We start from the raw sequence: 22425 nt of genomic DNA on the forward strand, positions 1-22425 counted from the left end.
CAGGTCTTGGGGTTTGCTGATCAGTTTTGAAGAGATGATGGTGTTAAATGCTGAACTGTAGTTGATAAAGAGCATCCTGATATATGCATCATTACTGTCCAGGTGTTCCAGGGCTTTGTGTAGAGCCAGTGAAATGGTATCCACCGTAGACCTATTGCAACGATAGGCGAACTGGAACATATCCGTGTCACCGCTCAGGCAGAAGCTGATATGCTTCAATACCAGCCTGTCAAGACACTTAATCACTGTTGATGTAAGTGCTAATGGTCGTTAGTCATTAAGGCAGGGTACTGCACTCTTCTTGGGTATGATTGACACCTGTTTGAAATAGGTGGGTACCATGCCCTTCCTGAGTGAGATATTGAAGATGTCCTTTAATATGTTGGTAAGTTGGTCAGCACAGGTTTTTCATTTCATTTGCCCTTCCAAGCTTAATACTTGAAATGTGAAAGTATATTTTTTTAAATAAGTATAAAAGTTTATATTTTTACATTACAATAATTGACCGATCTGCTCAAACTGAAGAGCATTAATGAAAATGATCATGGAATTGTGAATTGTGAAAATGTGTATATTCTCAGGCAGTGACATTTTTTAAATGGTTTTTAAAATCTATTGCCTGTAAACTTTAAAAATCATAGAACTTGAAAATATAACCGCATAACTTTGTACAAGCAGCCCCTGGGTTATGGAGGAGGGGACATCCAGTCATTATGGAGGAGGGGACATCCAGTCATTATGGAGGAGGGGACATCCAGTCATTATGGAGGAGGGGACATCCAGTCATTATGGAGGAGGGGACATCCAGTCATTATGGAGGAGGGGACATCCAGTCATTATGGAGGAGGGGACATCCAGTCATTATGGAGGAGGGGACATCCAGTCATTATGGAGGAGGGGACATCCAGTCATTATGGAGGAGGGGACATCCAGTCATTATGGAGGAGGGGACATCCAGTCATTATGGAGGAGGGGACATCCAGTCATTATGGAGGAGGGGACATCCAGTCATTATGGAGGAGGGGACATCCAGTCATTATGGAGGAGGGGACATCCAGTCATTATGGAGGAGGGGACATTCAGTCATTATGGAGGAGGGGACATCCAGTCATTATGGAGGAGGGGACATCCAGTCATTATGGAGGAGGGGACATCCAGTCATTATGGAGGAGGGGACATCCAGTCATTATGGAGGAGGGGACATCCAGTCATTATGGAGGAGGGGACATCCAGTCATTATGGAGGAGGGGACATCCAGTCATTATGGAGGAGGGGACATCCAGTCATTATGGAGGAGGGGACATCCAGTCATTATGGAGGAGGGGACATCCAGTCATTATGGAGGAGGGGACATCCAGTCATTATGGAGGAGGGGACATCCAGTCATTATGGAGGAGGGGACATCCAGTCATTATGGAGGAGGGGACATCCAGTCATTATGGAGGAGGGGACATCCAGTCATTATGGAGGAGGGGACATCCAGTCATTATGGAGGAGGGGACATCCAGTCATTATGGAGGAGGGGACATCCAGTCATTATGGAGGAGGGGACATCCAGTCATTATGGAGGAGGGGACATCCAGTCATAGAAAATGCTCCTTAATGTGACTTTCTGAAGTTGCACCACCTATGCACAAGTAAGAAATGCAAATTAAAAAAAAAAAATTTCATAAGTTCCATGAGAGCAACTTCTGTATCTCAATTTTCTTTTGGTCGTGATTTCTAAATTCTGTAAGGGCAAATGTCCTTGACCTGAATGGTTATAATATAAGGAGTTTGCTGTCATTTCTGGAGCTTGGAGTTCTTCGTCTCTTTTCAAAGCAGGTTCGACTTGAAATCATCTATTTCATTTAAAACCATTTGAAATCGAGGTTTCCCTTCAGAGTTGCATTTCAATCAAGTTCTCTGGAGCTCCATGAGAGCACCATCACTTATAGTCCAATGAGATTCCAATTTATTAGTGAACAATGAAAGAGTCAATGCTATCATTAAACAGAACAAATTTTTTCCTGGGTTGATAGATGTTGGATATTATGTCTTGTTTGGGAGAAAAATAGATATGCTGCTATTGATTCAAATATCAACTTCCAAACAATATGGGCATCATTTATGGACTACTATCATGGCTTTGTTAGTGTTGATTTGGAATTTTGGCATGGTGCTATCTCTCCCCAAAATTATGCCACTTGAATTTTTTAATTTCACTCTTGCTGAGGAAAAGAGCTTAGAATTGTTTTTTTTTGTTATTTTTTTTTTGTTAGGTTCTATTGTTTCATTATGTTTCTGTTATTGTACCGGTACTTCTGAATTTCTACATATAATCATTATTGATTTTTTTTTTCTAACTAGTTCTGTCTCACATATTAATTGTATTGTTCTTGTTTTCTATTGAATAAATATCAAAAAAATATTTTGAAAGACAGCATGAAATAAACACAGCATGTAGAATTCCTCTAGAGCCGTGGTTTTCAAACTACCCCCCATCCCCAAACACACATTCCACCTTAAGCAATCCCCATGCCATAAGTGCTCAGTGGTTAATAAGGGATTACTTAAGGTGGTGTGTGAATGGAAAGAAAAAGGTTTGAAAACCATTGTTTTAATTGTACCTCATTGACTCGTTATGTGCACGGTTTCCTCACTCCAAAGAAAATGGGACAATGACAATTTTTCCTCAAGCAAAACATTTCAGTAATAATTGGGTCTAGAATGATGGTTCTCGACTTTTTTCCCCCACTCACATCGCACCTTAAGCAATCCCTTACCAATCACAGAGCCCCTGTGGCATAGGGATCGATATAAGGTGGGGGCGGTTTGAAAACCACGGCTCTAGACATTTACAGCAAACGCAGAATGTTTGTAATTCTCCAGCTGGATTTTTGAAAATAGTAGAGTAAATTCACTTCATTTGTGTATTTTGATAGTTTATTGTCATATGCACTAAATGCTTCAGGTGCTGTGGAGGAGAAAACGATTTGGTGGTGGGAGGGGGGAAATTGCTTAATTTAATTAAAGCAAGACAATAAATTACAAACAACATAATGTTCATTTATTCGTGGCAAAAAGTGACTTGGCTATAGTGCACATAGTGGTTTTATAGTGTCAGAGTAGTCCCTGATTAGTGTAACAATCAATTTAAATCTATCTCTAAACTTAGGACAGTCATCTGTCCAGAAAGATCTTGGAACAAACTATATTAAAAAATCACAATAACAAAAGTGTTTCATTTGATTGGTTTATAGGTTTCAGAATACCTGAGAGCTGTTAAACAAGTGAGCTAGGTTCCATCTCCAGAAGGCTAGCCTGTGCTCCAATGCAAGTAAGCAACACCTCTGTTTTTAAAAACTATTTTTGAATCTCCTTCTGTGATCTTTCTTTAATCTCCTCCAGGTTCCAAACTTCTTGAGATGTCTACATTCCTCTACTTTGGGTTTCTTGCTCTTTCTGAATTTTTTTGCTCCTCCATTAATGGATGTGCAAGAATTCCCTTCCAAACCTTCTACCTTTTCTTTCCTCCAAGATATTCCTTGGAACCCATCTCTCTGGGGAAACCTGTTTAAATATTACTTGTATTCCTAATTTGGTTCAGAGTCAATTTTTATTTTGAGGGTGCTCTAGTTTCCTCTCAACCTAAAGTAATGCTGGGGTTGGTAGGTTAATTGGCATGCTCATGGCATGTAGATGAGAGGTTGAATTCAGGGGAGTTGATGAGGACACAGGAGTCTAAAACATGGGATTAATGTAGGATTAGTATAAGTGGGCATTTGATGGTCAATGTAGGTTTGGTGAGTTATTTCATCTCTCTCTAGCTCCATGTGAAATGCCTTGAGACTTTTCTCTTGCTTTATAAGTGCACATCATAGTGGGCAAGTTGAGCAAGTACCTTCCACTGGGCTCAAGGCATAAAGCCAATTTCTTTTTGATTGATTTCAACTGCATATATATCTTCTCTCAATCTCCCCTCTAAAAATGGATCTTGCTTACAGTTTTCTCCAGTGGCCATACCAGATTAATGGTGTTGGACAAACTATTTTGCTTTCTTGCATTTTTATTTCTTCATTCTGTTCTCATTTTTTTGGTCTGTTTTTTGAATTTTCCTTCATTTTCCCAGGCTAACTTGCAATTTTTTTTTAAAAGTGCATGCTTTTAATTTTAAGCAACACAAGGGTTGTTGTTTGCCTTGCTCTTTAATGTTTGTTCCTTATTTTCTCCAGCCTGTTCAAACTAGTGTCAAATGCCTATTTGCATACCTTGTGGTTATAAAAAGTCTCAACATTTCAGATGGTGGATTTGGGGGTAATCTCTAACTTCATTCACATCTGAATAATTGCTAAAGTTTAGAATCTGGCATCTTGTTAAGTATTAAATGATCCCACACAAACATTCATGGATTTTTTTTTCTGACTTCACGAGTCAATTATTGAAGTTCCTCTTGTAGATTGTTTTATTCTTCCCAGAAATCTTTCATTTCTGTTGAAATATTTTCCTGTCTGTCAATGCTAGAGAAACTCAGCAGGTCATGCAGCATTTATGGGAACTAAAAAGGCAATCAATAAATCTGTCCCAAGCCCTGCTTCAGATGAAGAACATCCGAAGAAGGGCTTGGGCCTGAGCCATCGACTGCCTTCTGCATTCCATGGATGCTGTATGACCTGCTGAGTTTCTTTATTTTTGTGTACTGCACCAGACCCCAGCATTCACAGGTTTCTTGTTTACCTCCCTGTCTTATCACTCTTCCTAGTCAAGCAATTTATGACAACATTGAATCATTAAAATATTTTCTTCCTTGACTGACTCATTGATCTGTGATGTCTCAGACAATGTACTTATCTGCTAATGTAGATTTGGTGATCCAGCAATGTTATCTACTCTGACAGGGCTTGTTCCTTCAACGGACTTGTTTCAACTCTCAATGTCCTGGTTCAGCAATGATCCATTAATACAGCTGCCTTGCACTTTTCCTTCAACAGGCACAATTCCAGTTTCACAAACTGGCTTTGGGTTCCTCTACAAATAATGTAAGAAACAAACAGTTTGGCTCTCTCCCCACCCCCGCACATTTCTATGTTCCTGCCTCATTAGGATAAAATCTGTCATTCATTTGATGCAATGTTTTGCAATCATAGCTACTTATAAACTTCGTGTTTTCTGATCAGCATCTCCACTCAGTGGCTCATTTAGTCCAACAAATCCAATCAGCTTGTTGTGGTGACTAGCAATAACCTGAAAAATCAATATTATATTTTTCTCATTCAGATTTCAAGGCAGAAGAGCTCTATCTAATGTTGATCGGATTCAACGATATCATTCGTTTTGTTATCAAAGAGTGTGCCTTTTCTGTTTGAGATGGCACAATAACCTACTTTTGGCCGCATTTTAAAAAAAATAGAAAACAGGAAAAAAAGCATTTAAATAGAAAGTAAAAAAAAAAGATGGGATCCTAATGCAAGACATAATTAAAATATTAAGATCTTTCCCAACCCAAAGTATAAACTTAAGACATTAACTATATTTTACTTAATAAAATGAAACTGAGATTTTTGTTTCATGGAGCTGGAATGTTCCAAGCTTCGGAAGAATGTTACAGGCTAGAATTTTCAGGGAAGTTACTAATGTACAAATTGGCCAGCAAGTTCAGAGAACTAAGCACTGCACAAGTTATGAATCTCCATGACTTGCTGGTTGATTTGCTCCATGATTTCTCTCTCGTCATTGGCATCTTGCCCTTGGCTTTTCTCATTACTTTCACTGGGTTTGCGCATTAATTGCCCATTAAAGTTGCTACCGAAGGTTAAGTCTGACAATTAAGAGTGCAAACATCCTTTTATCCACATTATAATCATCCCTCCAACCCAGGAAGTGGACAATCTGAGTTTTATTCCTTCGGTTACTGATTTGCTCTGGGAAATTCTAATCTTTAAAAGTAATTTTTTTTAAATTCTGTAATTTTAATCTTTTGCTATCTTTATAAAAATTAATTCTCACATTTTAATGTACTCCCCAACTCTGCTATCCATCTGTTTATTTTTATCTTGGTCCTCAATCTTTCTGATTAAGAAGATGGACCATTAGTTCATATGGCCTTCTTCATGATGTCACTAGCTCGTACATCTGGTTAATAAAATAGCTACATTTTTTTAAAAATAGATTAGTAGCATATATCTAGAGATGCTTTGCTTATAAAGAGCAGATTTGTACTCCAGTGTTACTTAAATGAAGAACACAAGGATGACAAGAGTGAAGGTAGGACACAAGATAAAAGAGGCAACATGTGCCTGAAGGCAGAGGAAATGGGGAAGGCCCTAAATTAATACTTTGCCTCAGTTTTCACTAGGGAGAAGGACCTTGGTCAATGTGAGGTCAGTATCGTACTGGCTTGTGTGCTTGAGGTTAAGAAAGAGGAGGTGCTCAATTTTCTTTAAAACATTAAGATTGAGAGACCCCAGGACCAGATGAGATGCACCCGTGGTAACTACAGGAAGCAGGGAAAGAAATTCTGGGGCGTTGACAATTATCTTTGTGTCCTCCCTGGTACTGGAGGATTGAAAAATGGCAAATGTCCACTTGTTTAAAAAAGGTAATAGGGAAAATCCTGGGATTTTTTAGACCAGTGTGTCTTGCATCAGTGGTGGCCAAACTATTAGAGATGATCCTGAGGGACAGGATTTATCAGCACTTGGAGAAGTAGCGTCTTCTCAGAGATGGTCAGCATGTCTTTGTGAAGGCCAGGTCGTGCCTCAGAAGCCTGATTGAGCTTTTTGATGAAGTGATAAAAAAAAATTGAATTTAGGATGTGCAGTACATGAATTTGACAAGGTTCCCCATGGGAGACCCATTCAGAGGTCATGAGGTAATGTTGCCACTCTATAATACTCCGGTTAGAACACACTTGGAGTATTGTGTTCAGTTCTGGTTTCTTCATCACAGAAAGGATCTAGAAGCTTTGGAGAGGGTGCAGAGGAGATTTACCAGGATATTGCCTGGATTGGAGAATGTGTCTTATGAGGCAAGGTCAACAGAGCTAGGACTTTTCTCTTTGGAGTGAAGAAGGATGAGAGGTGATGAAATAGGGATCTGCAAGATTATGAGAGGCATAGATAGGGTGGACAACCTGTACCTTTTTCTTGGGGTGACAGTAGCACAAGGGGATATCCATTAAAGGAAAGGGGAGGAAATTTTAGGGGACTAGTCAAGAGTATTTTTCTTACACAGTTGTGGTGATGGAGGCTGGTCCAATAGGAGGATTTAAAAGACTATTAGATGGGCACATGGATGTAAGAAAAATCAAAGGATATGGATGTGAGGTAGGGAAGGTTTAAATTGTTGAGAATGTTTCTGTTGACTGGCACCGTGTGCTATAATGTTCTGCGATCCTTTGTCCCACTGTCAGCAAGTTGGAACATTTCCTCTGATCATCTCTGCAGTTGAAACATCAAAGGAAAACTTGTTCTTAACAGGTTATTGCTCAGAAGCCAAGCAAGGAGTTTGTCAAAGGATGATTTTGCTTTGGAGCACATAATACGTGGTCATATTGGTAACCTGCTGCTGTGACAGCCAGCAAGTCTGTAAAATATCTTGTTGTGGTTATCTCCCAACATTCCCTTTGTTTCCTTGGCTCTGTCTCCCTGGTGTACGTGTAATGCCTCAGTTCTTCTGACTTCCTCCATATGTTTGGTGTCCTGTTATAATGAAAGAACAAATCTTTAATCTCTTTGTGCCTCATTTTCAAGCATTGACAAAAGCAAAGATTTTTATTTTTGGTCGAAATAAGTCCATTTAAGCCAAAATAGAAAGGAAAATGTTTTTACTGATTTATCCTTTCGTAAAGGATTGAATGCAAATGTGACCACTTGTGAAATGGGGATTATGCTGCGACTGTCACTCGTGAGTAATGTTTTTAGTTAATTAGAAAGGAAACATGATTGGAAGGGAGCAGGTGGCCTTTCAGCAATTGTCATCGAGTTTCAAAACCTGCTTGCTCCTCGGGTGTTGGCAGGCAATCTTAAACAAAAAAATGTCCTTTATACTAAGCTTTTAAAACTAAGATAAAATGTCATCTTGTTGCCACTGATCTCCAGTTCCCCACCACCCGGCCTGCAAAATCAAATGGGATGTTTTGAGGCAAATGTGCCCATTTTGAAAGATTGTGGCTTTTTGCAGCAATCCCAGCTAAATTTCACATTGCGGGATCTGCTGAGTTTGTCCAACACTTTTGTGTATTAAAGTTCCCATTGCTTAGCTGTATAAAGAACAAAAGATGGGAACAATAATGTCTAAATCTCTGTAGAGAGAAAATGGATTTCCTCCTGAACTGTTGATTACAGGACAAAATGATTTGGGTATGTCATCAATTTGACATCATTGCAGGGTGCAAAGCCACTTTGTGGTTGTGTGGTGCCACTATTTACACTGCAAATATTCAACCAAACATCATCATTATCTCCAACATTGCATTCTAGCTGTTTTCACAAAGTATCCATTTGGAAGTCTGCTGCAACTGTGAGCTAAGTATGGTGGCCATCACCTGCCACTACACAATAGACTCTCGTTACGTTCCACACCTTGTTACCATGCTTCACTCGTCTGTCTTCCCAAAAAAAAATGTGGGAGTCTAACTAGAAAGTGAATCTTGAATGAAAAGATTATATTAAAAAAATGAGAAAACAAAATATTTCAAAATGATGGATTCATAAATAAAATGCTTCGCGTTTAAAGACGTTGAGGAAACAGTTTTGCGCTGTTTTGGGGCTGATATTCAATAGAAAGCTATTTGGCCTTGTGGATGGAGAATTCCAAAAGTTCACTATCATCTAGAGAATACTTGCTTTCAAGGCTTATTAAATTATTAGTAGCCTTGTGACACCAGTGTCTGGGCAGGCTGAATTTCTCACTGTGAAATTATGGCACAATTGCCTCTGCAGTCTTTCTGGCACATTGGCATTTCTGGAGCTTCTGCCAATCAAAAATGGCTCCCCAACTTGTCTTACACCTGGAACAAGGGTCAGAGGGTACTGCTGCTTTACTCTTATTCCACGGTGTTTCCTTCAGCGAGAGACCAACAAACAAGCAAAGATGGATTTGAGTTCATATTGAAGGTGGCAGATGGATTGCTTCTGTGATTCTTTTCCCAGCGGATGTCCATTCCCATACTTCTGCTAGAGTAGTCGCCTTTTGAAGACTAAAAATGATGCAAGTCACTTTCTCAGTCTGTCTCTTAAGCAGAGTTTAAAGGATGAGGGAATCGGGCTCCGGTATTTCTATCTCAGTGCTGCACTACATTGATGTTTGTTATTAAACTTGATCTCAATATTGCATAAATAATTCAAATTAACAGTAGATTGAATTTTTTGCCTCGTATATTTTTATTCTGTAATATTATTGTTTAATATCTCTGTATTAATTCATTACTTACTATGTATTTTTTATCTCTTTGAATTGTATGTGTTTATAAATTATAATAATAATAAAAAGATTGAAAAAGAAAGAAAGAAAAAAACAGTGACGCTGCCAGAACTGCTATAATGACAGAGTTGCTGCTGGTCCAGACCCAAGAAGAGCAGGGATCTGAGACATAGCGCTCCTCTGTGGGGTGCTACCACCCAGTCCAATTACCAACGGCTCCGTACAAGCTTTAAACAGCCTGATAAAGGAGCCGGCGGTGGTTTATTCTAAAATACTGTGAACACAGGGTCTGGGCCCAAGATGGCAGTGCCTGTGTTCAGCAACGGCTCATGGGGTTGCAGGCTGTATGGGAGCAGAGGACAGGCGCAGGGCACCAGACAATGGATATAACAACCCTTGTTTGAGAAGGAGGAGCAGAAGAGACGATTCTAGAGAATGGTAACCATGTCTGAGGCTGAAGAGAACACAGGCAGTGAGATGTTGGTGACTCAAGGCGAGGAACCCATTGAGGCTATGGGCTGCTGCCAACCGCGGTCAAAGGACCTTCACCAAACTGCGGACTGCTAGAGACTGGCTGAAGGAGTACCAGGTATTGGAACCGGGATGCGAGTGGGTTCCAGAGGCACTGAAGGCTTCCTGATAGTGTTGGAGGTTTGGATTTGGATCTTGGGTTGCCAGTCGTTTGGACTTGGAGGCTACGGGAGTGCTGGAGGTGAATTAATGGACGCTCAGTGATGGGGGTGGGGAGCTTTCTTTTGCATTCCTTCGGGGTGCCAGGCTGATGATGAGTCTTTGTCTGTTTTATTACATGACAATAAAGGAATGTTGAATGTCAAGCGAGAGAAGAGAAAATTAGCTGCCCTCTCCTGTCCCCAACCACCACCTCAGCTACTCTGCCCTATTTCATCACCATCCCACCAATGCTCTATTGAGGAGAGGGTAGTTGCAGTTTTTACAATAACTTTGCTTTGGATAAACACAAAAATTGCAGATACCAGAATCTTGAGGTCAAAACTGGGTAGAAATGGTCATCAAGATTTCGTATTTGCACGTTTGATTAAAACTATGGAAAAATAAGTAGATGATATGCATAAAGAAGCTGGAGGAAGAACGCAGAGGTAACAGAATAGAACAGAGGGTGTGAGAGATTGAGAGAGAGGTAGAGGGGAGAAACCATCTGCCATTGAATTTGAGGCTGTCCAAATGTGTTCTTCCTTGAGTTTATATTGGATAAGGCAGAAGTCAGGCAATCAGTAAGAATGATTGGAGGAGATGAAATGTTTGGATACAGGAAGTTCACATTTAGACCCACAAACAAGAGAGTAGGCGTGTAGCGAAGCATTCACCCAATCTGCATTTGGTCTCATCAATGTTACCCAATCTGCATTTGGTCTCACCAATGTCACCCAATCTGCATTTGATCTCATCAATCTAGAGGAGGCCACACCGGGTCCACTAAATGCAATAGATTAGGTTGGATGATGTGCCTCACCTGGAAGGTGGCCCTCGCAGTTACAGCAGGAAATACCTAAAGGAGGTGGAAGATGGGTGGGGGAGGGAAGAGCCAACAAGGGAATATCGCAAAGGCATAACCCAACAAAAAGCAGGTATGGCTGGAGAGGGGAAGATATGGCTGAATTGCACTGACATTGGGGAAGTGTTGGAGGATAATATGTCGCATGTGGGTGCTGGTAGGGAGGGACTCTGTCCTGCTCTTCCTGGGAAAAGATGGAGTAAGGGCAGAGGTAAGAGAAATAGAGGAGACACAGGTGACATAAGAGAGATTCCATCTTTATTAAAGAAGGAGGATATCTCTTATGTTGGCGGTGGACCAGTGAGAAGTTCTGCAACTGAAGTGAGGAACGAGGAGATGAACCAGCACAGGCTCCGGACTGCTGGCAACTGTGGTCGAGGGATTCACACCAGGCAGTGGATTGGCTCGAGATTGGCTGAAGGGGTGCCAGGCATTGTAACCGAGATGGTGCTGAAGGTTTCTGGATCACGTCAGAAGTTTGGATCCAGATTTTGGGCTGATGGTTTCGACTGGACTCTGTGGGGCTGCAGGGGCCGTAGCAGTGCTGGAGGTGAATCTACGGACCCTCTGAATCTGAGGGGTCTCTCTCTCTCTCTCGCTTTTCTTTCTTTGACTGTAAGAGGCGCTTCAGGCAATTTCTGCCGATGGTGAAATTCTCTAAACGAAAGTAAATTCCATGTAACAGTGCACTGTTTTTATTGCGTGACAAAGGAATCTTGAATCTTGATGTCCTGAGTGAAACACCTCAGCCTGGGAACAATCTCACTTTGGAACTTGAATGCCTGCAGCAATTCTTTAACTGAAGTAAATAACCAAAAGATAAGCCTTTATCAACACTATTATCTTTTAAATACTCAATTGTTTATTTACATTGTTAACTGATTATCTGATAGTGTTTAACAATTTGATTATCTTTCCAGGCGCACTTTCGTTTTTTACATTCTCCCATTGTAGCTATTTGAACAGTTGATCTCTAAATGTATGAAAGTACTGACTCCCTTTTCCAGATGCTGGAAAATGTTTGGCTCCCTAAGTTGTGAATGTGTATGTTATTATGAGGATTAATTGGGATGATTTAATAAATTGGACAGTTGATAGTAAATTCTGTATGCATTTTGGAATATGTTTTAAAAATTTATCCTGCAATGTTTCCCCTTTAATTGCCACCTTTGACTTCACACTGAGTTTGTATGTAAACAAGAGCCAGTAATGCCCAACTCATTTTAAATGGATACTGAATTGCAAAATCTTTTGGTAGTAAAAATTCTCCAATGAGGCCTGCATTTGTGGAGAGTGCAGGTGATGATGTGTAGTTTGGAATATAATGTCAATATGCAATGCTTTCTGATAATCTTGTTTAATTATCAGTAAAGCCCAAGTGTCTGATCAGAATCAGAATTTATTGTCATGAAGGTGTCACGAAATTCGACGTTTTACAGCAGCGTCACATATAAACCACCTGACAAAATAAATAAAAATAGTGCAAGAAAAAGTCAGTGAGGCAGTGTCTGGTTCATTGATCGTTCAGGAGTCTGATGGCAGAGGGGAAGAAGCCGCCCTTGTGCTGCTGAGAGCTCGTCTTCAGGCTCCTTTTCTCGATGGTAGCAGAGTGAAGAGGACATGGCCTGGTTGTGATGGTCCTTGAGGTTAGGGGCTGCTTTTTTAAGACCTCATCTCTTGTCGATGTCCTCGATGGAGTGAAGTCCGGTGCCTGTGGTGAGGCAGGTAGAGTTAAGAACCCCTCTGGAGTTTATTCTTGTCCTGAGAGTTGGAGCCTCAGTACCAGACAGTGCTGCAACCGGCCAGAATGCTCTCCACGGTCCACCTGTGGAAGTTTTCAAGAGTCTTCGGTACCGTACCGAATCTCCTCAAACACCTCGCAGAGGTCAGCTGCTGGTGAGGCGCCTTCATGGTGATCGGTGCCCCAATTGTGTGCATTTGGGTAATACACTGACTTCTGCTGTTCATCCACATCCATTTGTATTTTCAACAAATTCATGACTTTGCTGCTTGAGTGAACTCTTTCACTTGCTGGCACCAAAGAGATTTGTGCATTTCAATCTCTCCGCTGATTTTTTTGTTGCAGAGCAAACTGTATTTCATTCAGGCCCCTGGAGTTTGTATCATGTCCAGAATAATTCTTTGGCATTTGTGGTTACCAAGATACTCTGTTCCAACCCTGCTCAGAACCATCATGAACGGTATGAAGCAGCTACAATGTCCTCTACTCTTCCAATGGTGAGCTTTATGAGAGATGAGTAAAACTGATATACAAATATGAACATGAAACTAAAATTGATACATGGGTAAATGAATGAAGCCAGTACCAACAGGATGAGACATGGATATTAGAATGCAGGAAGCAGAATCAGTCTGAGTAAGATAAGGATCTCCTAGCCTTTAGACAGAATCAGCATGTTCACTGTATGAATGAGATAAGGATAGACAATAGATAATAGAATATAGGAAGTAGAGTTGGTATGAATGAGATAAGGGTCTCCTAGCCCTAGACAGAGAAGTACCAAGTTCTACATCTTCTTTTTCTTTGGCTTGGCTTCGCGGACGAAGATTTATGGATTTATCGGACTTGTCAGCCACAAACGAGCCTGCAGCTGACGTGGACTTTTTACCCCCTCCATAAATCTTCGTCCGCGAAGCCAAGCCAAAGAAGACTACATATATAATTAGTAAACCTTACACAGATTTATCAAGTTATGCATATTAAATTAGTAAACCCTAGACAGGATTAGCGAACTCTGCATATGAAGGTGAGAGTCGGAAAGGTGTGAATGGGGACAAGGGCAAGGTTGTGAATAAGGACAATGAGGATAATGACATGAGAAGACACCGACAGGATATACCCTGGTCCTCCAAGTGCACAGAAACAGCACGTAGGCAGGCAGGATTACCTAATGCCAAACCTCTCCAGCAGGCAGAAGAATGTAAGGGGGAGGGTATTCCTATACTGAAATTCACTGTACAAAAGTTGGGTGAGCCCCAGTGTATGTGTGTATTCCCAGGGTAAGGGGAAGCACCCAACTTTGCATTGTTGTTTAATCAATGTTCTTTGTTCTCAATTTTTGTCTCGAGCAATTTCTGTGAAGGTACATCTATTTCTAACAGTTTTAATCTCAAAAGAGCATTTCTTCCTGTAGAAATTCTTTTGTGAATCGTGAAAATGACGACCAGGTAACTAAGACTGGTCGATGTACAAGTTCCTTTGGTCAGGAATTCTTCCAGCTGAGCACTTCCAACCTCTGACTAACCCGAATTCCACAGATGAAAGGACTGTTCTCCAAGTCACTACGTCATCTGGCTTGTTTCTGTGAGGGGAGAGTGGAACTGGGAATAATTTCAGGCTAAATTGAACGTGTGATACCATGACGACGAGGGTCAGCGGTGCAACACTTTTATTCATAATATACAAGGATGTGCACTACTCTGTAGGATGTTCATTCTGTAAAAATGACAGTGGTCAGATAGGTAAAACACTTGGTCCAAACTGGATGCACTCAACTTATGATGCAGGGTGTTTTCTCCCATTATTCATCTAATTTGTGCAAGATTAATTATTTCAGTCCAAGCAGTGGAATTTTTATCTTTACTGTTGACCGGATGAAATGCTGAGGAAGTGATTCTTACTGGTTGTTGCCTGGTCTGACTGAACTAATAGAGAGTGGTGGATGGCTGACCTTAAGATAACCGGGTCAGAAAGAAAGAATAGATGCCTGATAATGTCGGCTCTGATTCATTCTTGTGGGGCATTCTGGGGTCACCTTCCAATTGAGTCTAATTTAGTGTGAAGCTCATTTGTGAACAGTTCAGATTGTTTGGGATAATGCATTGGGATAATCCCAATGCCCACCTCACTGACAAAAGGCAAAGGAGGAAAAACCCAACACCCAACCCCAACCAACCAATTTTCCCCTGCAACCGCTGCAACCGTGTCTGCCTGTCCCGCATCGGACTTGTCAGCCACAAACGAGCCTGCAGCTGACGTGGACTTTTACCCCCTCCTTAAATCTTCGTCCGCGAAGCCAAGCCAAAGAAGAAGAAAGAATCCATAAAGGATTGTAACATCCTAATCGATCTGAACTGCGATTGTGATAACACAGCTTGATTCACACTGGTGAAATAAAAGATTTGGGAGCTGCTAAATTCAGTATATTATCAGGCTAAGTTTTGCAAATGATGAACTGTTACCAGGAAAACAGGAGCAAATCAGAGTAACTCCGTGTTTAATCTTGCGATGAAGTACAGTAGAAGTCCAAAGATCCCGATTGTTCAGGGATTGGGGCGGTTCGGATTCTCGGGAAATTCTTTAACAATTCAAATTTAAGGAGGACTAAAGAGAGGAACAGGTACATTTTGATAATTTATTCACTATCAAATACAGCACGCTTCATCTAATAAAATAAGCAATTTTAAAGAAAAATAAAGTTACCACAACAAAAATATAAATGTTTTTTACTACAAAAAAGAGATTGTAATGCAGTAGTTCTCCAACTTTTTCTTTCCACTCAGATACCATTTTAAGTAATCCCTATGCCATAAGTGCTCTGTGATTAGTAAGGGATTGCTTATGGTGGTATGTGAGTGGAAAGAAAAAGGTGGAGAATCACTGCTGTAATCCGACCTAATTGACTCGTTATGTGCACGGTTTCATAACTTCAAAGGAAATAGGCCAATGACCATTTTTCTCAAGGAAAATATGTCAGTAACAATTGGGTCTAGAGCAGTAATTCTCAATCTTCCTTTCCCACTCACATACCACCTTAAGCAATTCCTTCCTAATCACAGAGCACTTGTGGCATAGGGATTACTTAAAGTGGTATGTGAGTGGAAAGAAAAAGGTTTAGAATCACTGCTTTAAAACTTTGCCCTCCACTTTTATTGTAACACCATCCCCTGTATTTTGTCATACCCTCCTGCTGTACCATGTCGAGGTTGACTTGCTTAGATACATGCAAAACAATTTTTCACTGTATCTAAATGCACATGACAATTAACAATTCATTTTAAAATGAGAACCATAGCTTCTGTTCCATACCATCAGAATCTTTCCCCAATAGTCCTCCTAATCACTTCGCATTTTCTAGTCAAGGAACAACCAGATGACCTGTTCAACAGCTGTAACATTTCAGGTGTCGTCACTGACGGGAGCCTTGTTAACTTGCCAGTTTTTCTTCCTTTTGGAGATGTGGCTAATGCACAGTCACTGCCTCCCTTCAATATCATCTGAAACTGGAAACTTGAAACCTGGCAAAGTGCATTTGGAAAATAGTGTGCAACTCTTGCAGAAGATTTTTATTACACTTCCTATTCAAAAAAAAATGTTAAGTTTGGCTTTCAATTTTTTAGTTCAATTTCAGGTGTAGTTAAAATAATACTCATCATTGCTGGACTTCCACTTCAGGTATCTGGTCTACAGGGAGCTTAAAGAGAGAGCAGTGGTAATCATCAATGAAATGGATGACCAAACTATTTCTAGGTCTGACAAGATGATCATAATCCAAAATCATTATGTCCAGCTGCAGAAATTCTGCAAAAATGAGATCAATCCCAATGAAGATTTGAACTATTACCCCATCGCATATCTAAATATATGGTCTATTAAAATAATAGCCAAATTTTAACTGCAGATAATATACAAGACCATGAGCCGATATTCTTGAACACTCGGTTCCCAATGACATTCATCCTTTAGCTACAGCTCTGTGTTGACCACCACATCACACCTGCCATGTGTAGCTGTACTACAACGTCATCCACTTTATTTCTTGGTGCTGTGTGCATTTAAATATGAAATATTCAGCTCTTTATTTGTTACCCCAAACCTTTTAGACCATCAGCCCCTTCATGGAATCTTTGGTCCCTCACTGACCCCCAAGGCATGGAATCCTTGCTTTTGACCACAAAAGTTTAATTGACCCTCCCCTACCGTTTATTGACCTCCTTTCGACCCCTTTAGAGCCCCCTGCTAGACTCTGTGCCCCTGTTGCATTGTAACTCATCCAACTGGCTGCAATGTTGTCCTATCTGCTTGACCTTCAACACAAACCCTCTGCCAGCTGTTCCTACTTGAGCACCAACTACCTCTTTGGATCCCAACCCCTAATAGTCCTCCTAATCCCTCTTTTCACCCCCACCCCCCACCCCCCACAACACCACAACCACATTAGCAAACCTTCCTGCCACAATATTGATTCTCCTAGAGTTTGGGTGTAATTTGTCCCACTTGCAAAGGTCACTCCTTCCCCAGAAAAGGTTTCAATGATCAAACTATCCCCTGCACCATATCTTCAGCCACTTATTTCTTGTTGTGACCTTCCCTAGCTCATGGCACTAGGGGTGGGGGAATGGGGTCCTGCTTTCCTAATTTCTTCAGCATAATTTTGTAGGACCTCTACTCCACTTCTGCCTATGTTATTGGCAACAATATGTATCACGACCTCTGGCTGCTCACCCACCCCCATAAGAATATTCCACACCTGCTCCAAAACATCCTGGACCCGAGCACCCAAGAGGCAATGCACTATCCTGGAGTGTCCTATGAAGCCATTTTTAAAAAAAAACCAAATAATGCAATCATGTCATGTTTGGTCAGATGGATGTAAATTTATGGGAAATGAAGATCAAAATGGTCAATAGAGTGGAGAAATTTAAGTTAATACTTGATTGCATCACCATATAAATAGGGGCATTTTTATTTTGTCCAAGACAAAACTGCTTTATAGTAGATTGGTCCTTCTTGACTTTTGAAACTATTTTCTGCCTTTTATATAAGATGGTAAAGCCTTAACGCTCTTTATAGCCCACAAAGAGCATGTCTCTAATTCATTTTTGAGTTGAAAGGTTAAAAATGAATTTTAATTTAAAAAAAAATAGACATATAGCACAGTAACAGGCCATTTCAGCCCACAAGTCCATGCTGCCCAATTTACACCCCATTAACCTTCACCTCGGTACGTTTTGAACAGTAGGAGGAAACTGGAGACCCCAGAGAAAACCCACACAGACACGGGAAGAATGTGCAAACTCCTTACAGACAGCTCAGGATTTGAACCCAGGTCCGGTCTCAATCACTGTTGTATCTCCCTATAATTTTGATGACCATATCTCTAGTTTTCACTTAAGTATGTCTTAAAATCTATTTTTTTTCCCAGATTTTAATGTAAAACATTTGCTGAGCTGAATACATTGGTTTGTTTCCTCTAATTTAGGTTGCTGCTTCAGCTGAAAGCAGAACAGTTATCCATTAAGAAGTTGATGGGTAATTTGGTTCTCCAGGCAGATCAGTTCAGGTGGTAGGCAGTGAAGTGGCCACAGATGTCAGTGAAGTTGAAAAGTATGGCTTGTCTCAGACTTTCACCTTGGATGTTGAATGAGTGAAATGTGCCAGAGGTTAAACAAAGATCTCAAGTTTTTGGTGGAGGAGCAGAGAGAAAAATGGTAATAAATGAGAAAATAAAGTATGATTGTTACAGGTATTAAGGTCAGAGGAACAAAAGATATTGGTGCCCTGTCAGTGCCACAATGTACAACCGAGATCTCTCACAAAGATACAACTCAACTTATAATGCGGTTCGGTTCTGGCAAACCCAAAAAAATCGCAAGTTGAAAACCACACCTACCATTTTTTATAATTAAATTTTGAATACCTTTATTCCACACTGAAAAAGCCATTAACGTACACAGCTGAAAGTACACTGGGCATGAAGAATATTTGAAGCATTGAACTAAAATTAATTGCTTGATGCCCAGCATTGCAAGAGAGTGGTGTACCACATATCACAAGCGTGGGAACAGATTGAAATTTGAAATTGAAAGTACAGGTTCAAACCATAGTAACTTTGAAACATCGTAAGTCAGACCATTGTAATTAGGGAAGCACCTGATATTGTTAAACGAAGGGATTGACTATTGTTAAAAAGAGTTCAGGTGAAACTATGAGCTGTATTTAACATTCAAAGGACCTTGTTCAAGAATATGGAGATGGCACTTGAAATGAAGCAGATTCACTTGGGGCAGAGTTGCAAGGTTGTGCAGACAGCAAACAAGCTCCTGTTAATAATGTCATGGTTTTCCTCGCCACTAAATCATGTGAATAGTACAGGCAAGTATGATCGAAAATAAGGTGAAAATAAGTTGGATAAGTCATGGATATTGTGAGAGGCACTCCTTCTTCTAGTGCTTTAATCTCAAAGGTAGAGGTTAAGAAGGCAAATATCTTTCTTCTTTGGCTTGGCTTCGCGGACGAAGATTTATGGAGGGGTAACGTCCACGTCAGCTGCAGGCTCGTTTGTGGCTGACAAGTCCGATGCGGGACAGGCAGACACGGTTGCAAGGGAAAATTGGTGGGTTGGGTGTTGGGTTTTTCCTCCTTTGTCTTTTGTCAGTGAAGTGGGCTCTGCAGTCTTCTTCAAAGGAGGTTGCTGCCTGCCGAACTGTGAGGCGCCAAGATGCACGGTTTGAGGCGATATCAGCCCACTGGCGGTGGTCAATGTGGCAGGCACCAAGAGATTTCTTTAGGCAGTCCTTGTACCTTTTCTTTGGTGCACCTCTGTCACGGTGGCCAGTGGAGAGCTCGCCATATAACACGATCTTGGGAAGGCGATGGTCCTCCATTCTGGAGACGTGACCTACCCAGCGCAGTTTGATCTTCAGCAGCGTGGATTCGATGCTGTCAGCCTCTGCCATCTCGAGTACTTCGACGTTAGGGATAAGTCGCTCCAATGAATGTTGAGGAGGGAGCGGAGACAACGCTGGTAGACGCGTTCTAGGAGCCGTAGGTGATGCCGGTAGAGGACCCATGATTCGGAGCCGAACAGGAGTGTGGGTATGACAACGGCTCTGTATACGCTAATCTTTGTGAGGTTTTTCAGTTGGTTGTTTTTCCAGACTCTTTTGTGTGGGCTTCCAAAGGCACTATTTGGCTTGGCGAGCCTGTTGTCTATCTCGTTATCGATCCTTGCATCCGATGAAATGGTGCAGCCGAGATAGGTAAACTGGTTGACTGCTTTGAGTTTTGTGTGCCCGATGGAGAAGGCAAATCTATGGAATGGTTAAAAACACAATGCTGGAGAAGCTCAACAGGTCCAACACTGTTCTTTTGTATCACAAGGATAAAGATGCATATCCAACATTCTGGGCTTGAGTTGTGGGAGGAGGATTGTTGAATGGGTTGAGTTAACCTGAAGACGATGATGAGGACATTTCAGGCTGCTCTATAATAAGATTTGTAAATATTGAGCCAAGTCCATTTCCACCACTACCTGGAAGTGTAGCAAGGATGAGAATGCAATAAGAGTAGGCAGGGAATGAGATGCATCCCGCATTGCAGTAGAATTGAACAATTCTCCATTTGATGAGAGTTATGCAGCCTGGGCTAAAGGTGAGCTAATCAGCTAATGCAAGACCTTGCAGTGAAGAGGTGAGAAGTTGGCCTGACGGTTGGTATGCTAAAGATATTGAGCAAAGATCAAGTGATTAAAGAGCTGAAGCTGCAGTGAACAAGGGCTTGTTATTCCCAGAAGTGGGTTTTGCAATTTGAGTTAACACATTCAATGTACGACCTTGAATGACATTTTAAAAAAAAACGTTAAGTGCATTCTCAGAAAGCTCTGGTTTTGTATAGCTGACTGTTCAAAAAAATACATAGTACTGTGATGACAGGAAGACACCTAGGTATTCACTACAGAAGGGTTTGTGTGGCACCTGAAACTGAAAGCACACCTGTTAAGTAAAAAGCAGGCCAGAGAGTTGGATTTTGAGTGGAAAAACAGACCATTCGTACTGAAGTTGTACCATGCCCAAGTATCATTTAGGGAGTGATCTTAAATATAGACATACAGCACAGTTACAGGCCCTTCTGGCCCATGAATCAAAGTGACCCTATTGACCTGCAACCCCTGTACATTTTGAAGGGTGAGAGGAAACCGGAGCACCTGGAGGAAACCCACAGATTAAGGGGAGAACGTACAAACTGTAGTAAATCATGAAAATCTGTAGACATCATGGTTGAAGTAAAAACAAAAAATGCTGGAGAAACTCAGCTGGTCAAACAGTTTCCTTTATGTAGCAAAGGTAAACTTAAACTCCTTACAGACAGCGCTGCTTCAAACCTCGGTCACTGGCATTGTGACACTAACTGCTACACTAATTGTGCTGTCCTAATGCATCGAGTCCACGCTGCTGAAGATCCAGCTGCGCTGGGTGGGTCACGTCTCCAGAATGGAGGACCATCGCCTTCTCAAGATCGTGTTCTATGGCGAGCTCTCCACTGGCCACCGAGACAGAGGTGCACCAAAGAAGAGGTACAAGGACTGCCTAAAGAAATCTCTTGGTGCCTGCCACATTGATCACCGCCAGTGGGCTGATATCGCCTCAATCCGTGCATCTTGGCGCATCACAGTTCAGCGGGCAGCAACCTCCTTTGAAGAAGACCGCAGAGCCCACCTCACTGACAAAAGGCAAAGGAGGAAAAACCCAACCCCAACCAACCAATTTTCCCTTGCAACCGCTGCAATCGTGTCTGCCTGTCCCGCATCGGACTTGTCAGCCACAAACGAGCCTGCAGCTGACGTGGACTTTTTACCCCCTCCATAAATCTTCGTCCGCGAAGCCAAGCCAAAGAATGCTGGAAATATTTGAAGGTTCTCTGTGTCAGGCAGATAACTGATCTGCTTGAACAAAATGCAAGAGATGCATCATTGGAGTTGTATTGGATGGAAAATTCGAAAGGGGAAAGACTCCAATTTGGCAGTTGCGGTGATTTAATTACATCCAAATCTGGGAAAGATTGTTTTATTGTAGAGGGTGAGACTGCTGCTGGAGAAACTCAACAGGTCAAACAGCATATTTTATATTAGCAAAGATAAAGATAAATAGTCAACATTTTGGGCTTGAGCCCTTCATCAAGGTATGAACAAAATGGGGACAGGCACCTAAATATAATGGGGGAGGGGCAGGGGATGGAGAACAGGCCCAGGAAAGAGGTCATATGTGGATATGACTGAATGGAGAGGGAAGTGGGGGGGGGGGGGTAAAGAGTTTGAGGAAATGAGATAAAGGTATAGGGAAGAGCAGGGAGTGGTCAATGTAAATGCCATCTGGTTGGAGTGTGCTCAGACGCAATATTAGGTGTTGCTCCTCCAATCTACGTGGCCTTGGTTTGGGAATACATGAGGTCAATGGAAGATGTGTTGGCGCAGAATTGAAACGGTTGGCCACTGGGAGATCCCCGTCACTGATGTCAACAAAGCGAAGGCGCTCATCGAAGCAATCTCCCAGTCTGCGTCATCTCTCCAAAGTAGAGAAACCCACAATGGGAGCACCAGATGCAGTCGATGACCCTTGCAGATTCACAAGTGAAGTTTTGCTTCTTGTGGATGGATTATGTGGTGTCCCGAATGGTGGTGAGGGAGGAGGCGTGGGAGCAATTGTAGCACTTTCTTGTGGTCACAGGGGAAGGTGCCAAGGGTATCTCA

At 41.5% G+C, this 22425-nt stretch overlaps 1 protein-coding gene across 3 annotated transcripts in view; it reads left to right on the forward strand.

Annotated features, from left to right (window-relative positions):
- sema6d (semaphorin 6D) overlaps positions 1-22425 on the forward strand; it is a 284007-nt gene that overhangs the window by 42726 nt on the left and 218856 nt on the right. For 2 of the 3 annotated variants that reach the window (XM_069910619.1, XM_069910620.1), the window contains exon 2: positions 3243-3319. The exons of the other annotated variant lie outside the window; for it this stretch is intronic. The gene's annotated coding sequence lies outside the window, so the exon portion shown is untranslated. The remainder of the gene's footprint in view (positions 1-3242; positions 3320-22425) is intronic. 3 annotated transcript variants of the gene reach the window in all.

The sequence above is a fragment of the Narcine bancroftii genome, chromosome 14 (genome assembly GCF_036971445.1).
Source record: "Narcine bancroftii isolate sNarBan1 chromosome 14, sNarBan1.hap1, whole genome shotgun sequence".
NCBI lineage: Eukaryota > Metazoa > Chordata > Chondrichthyes > Torpediniformes > Narcinidae > Narcine > Narcine bancroftii.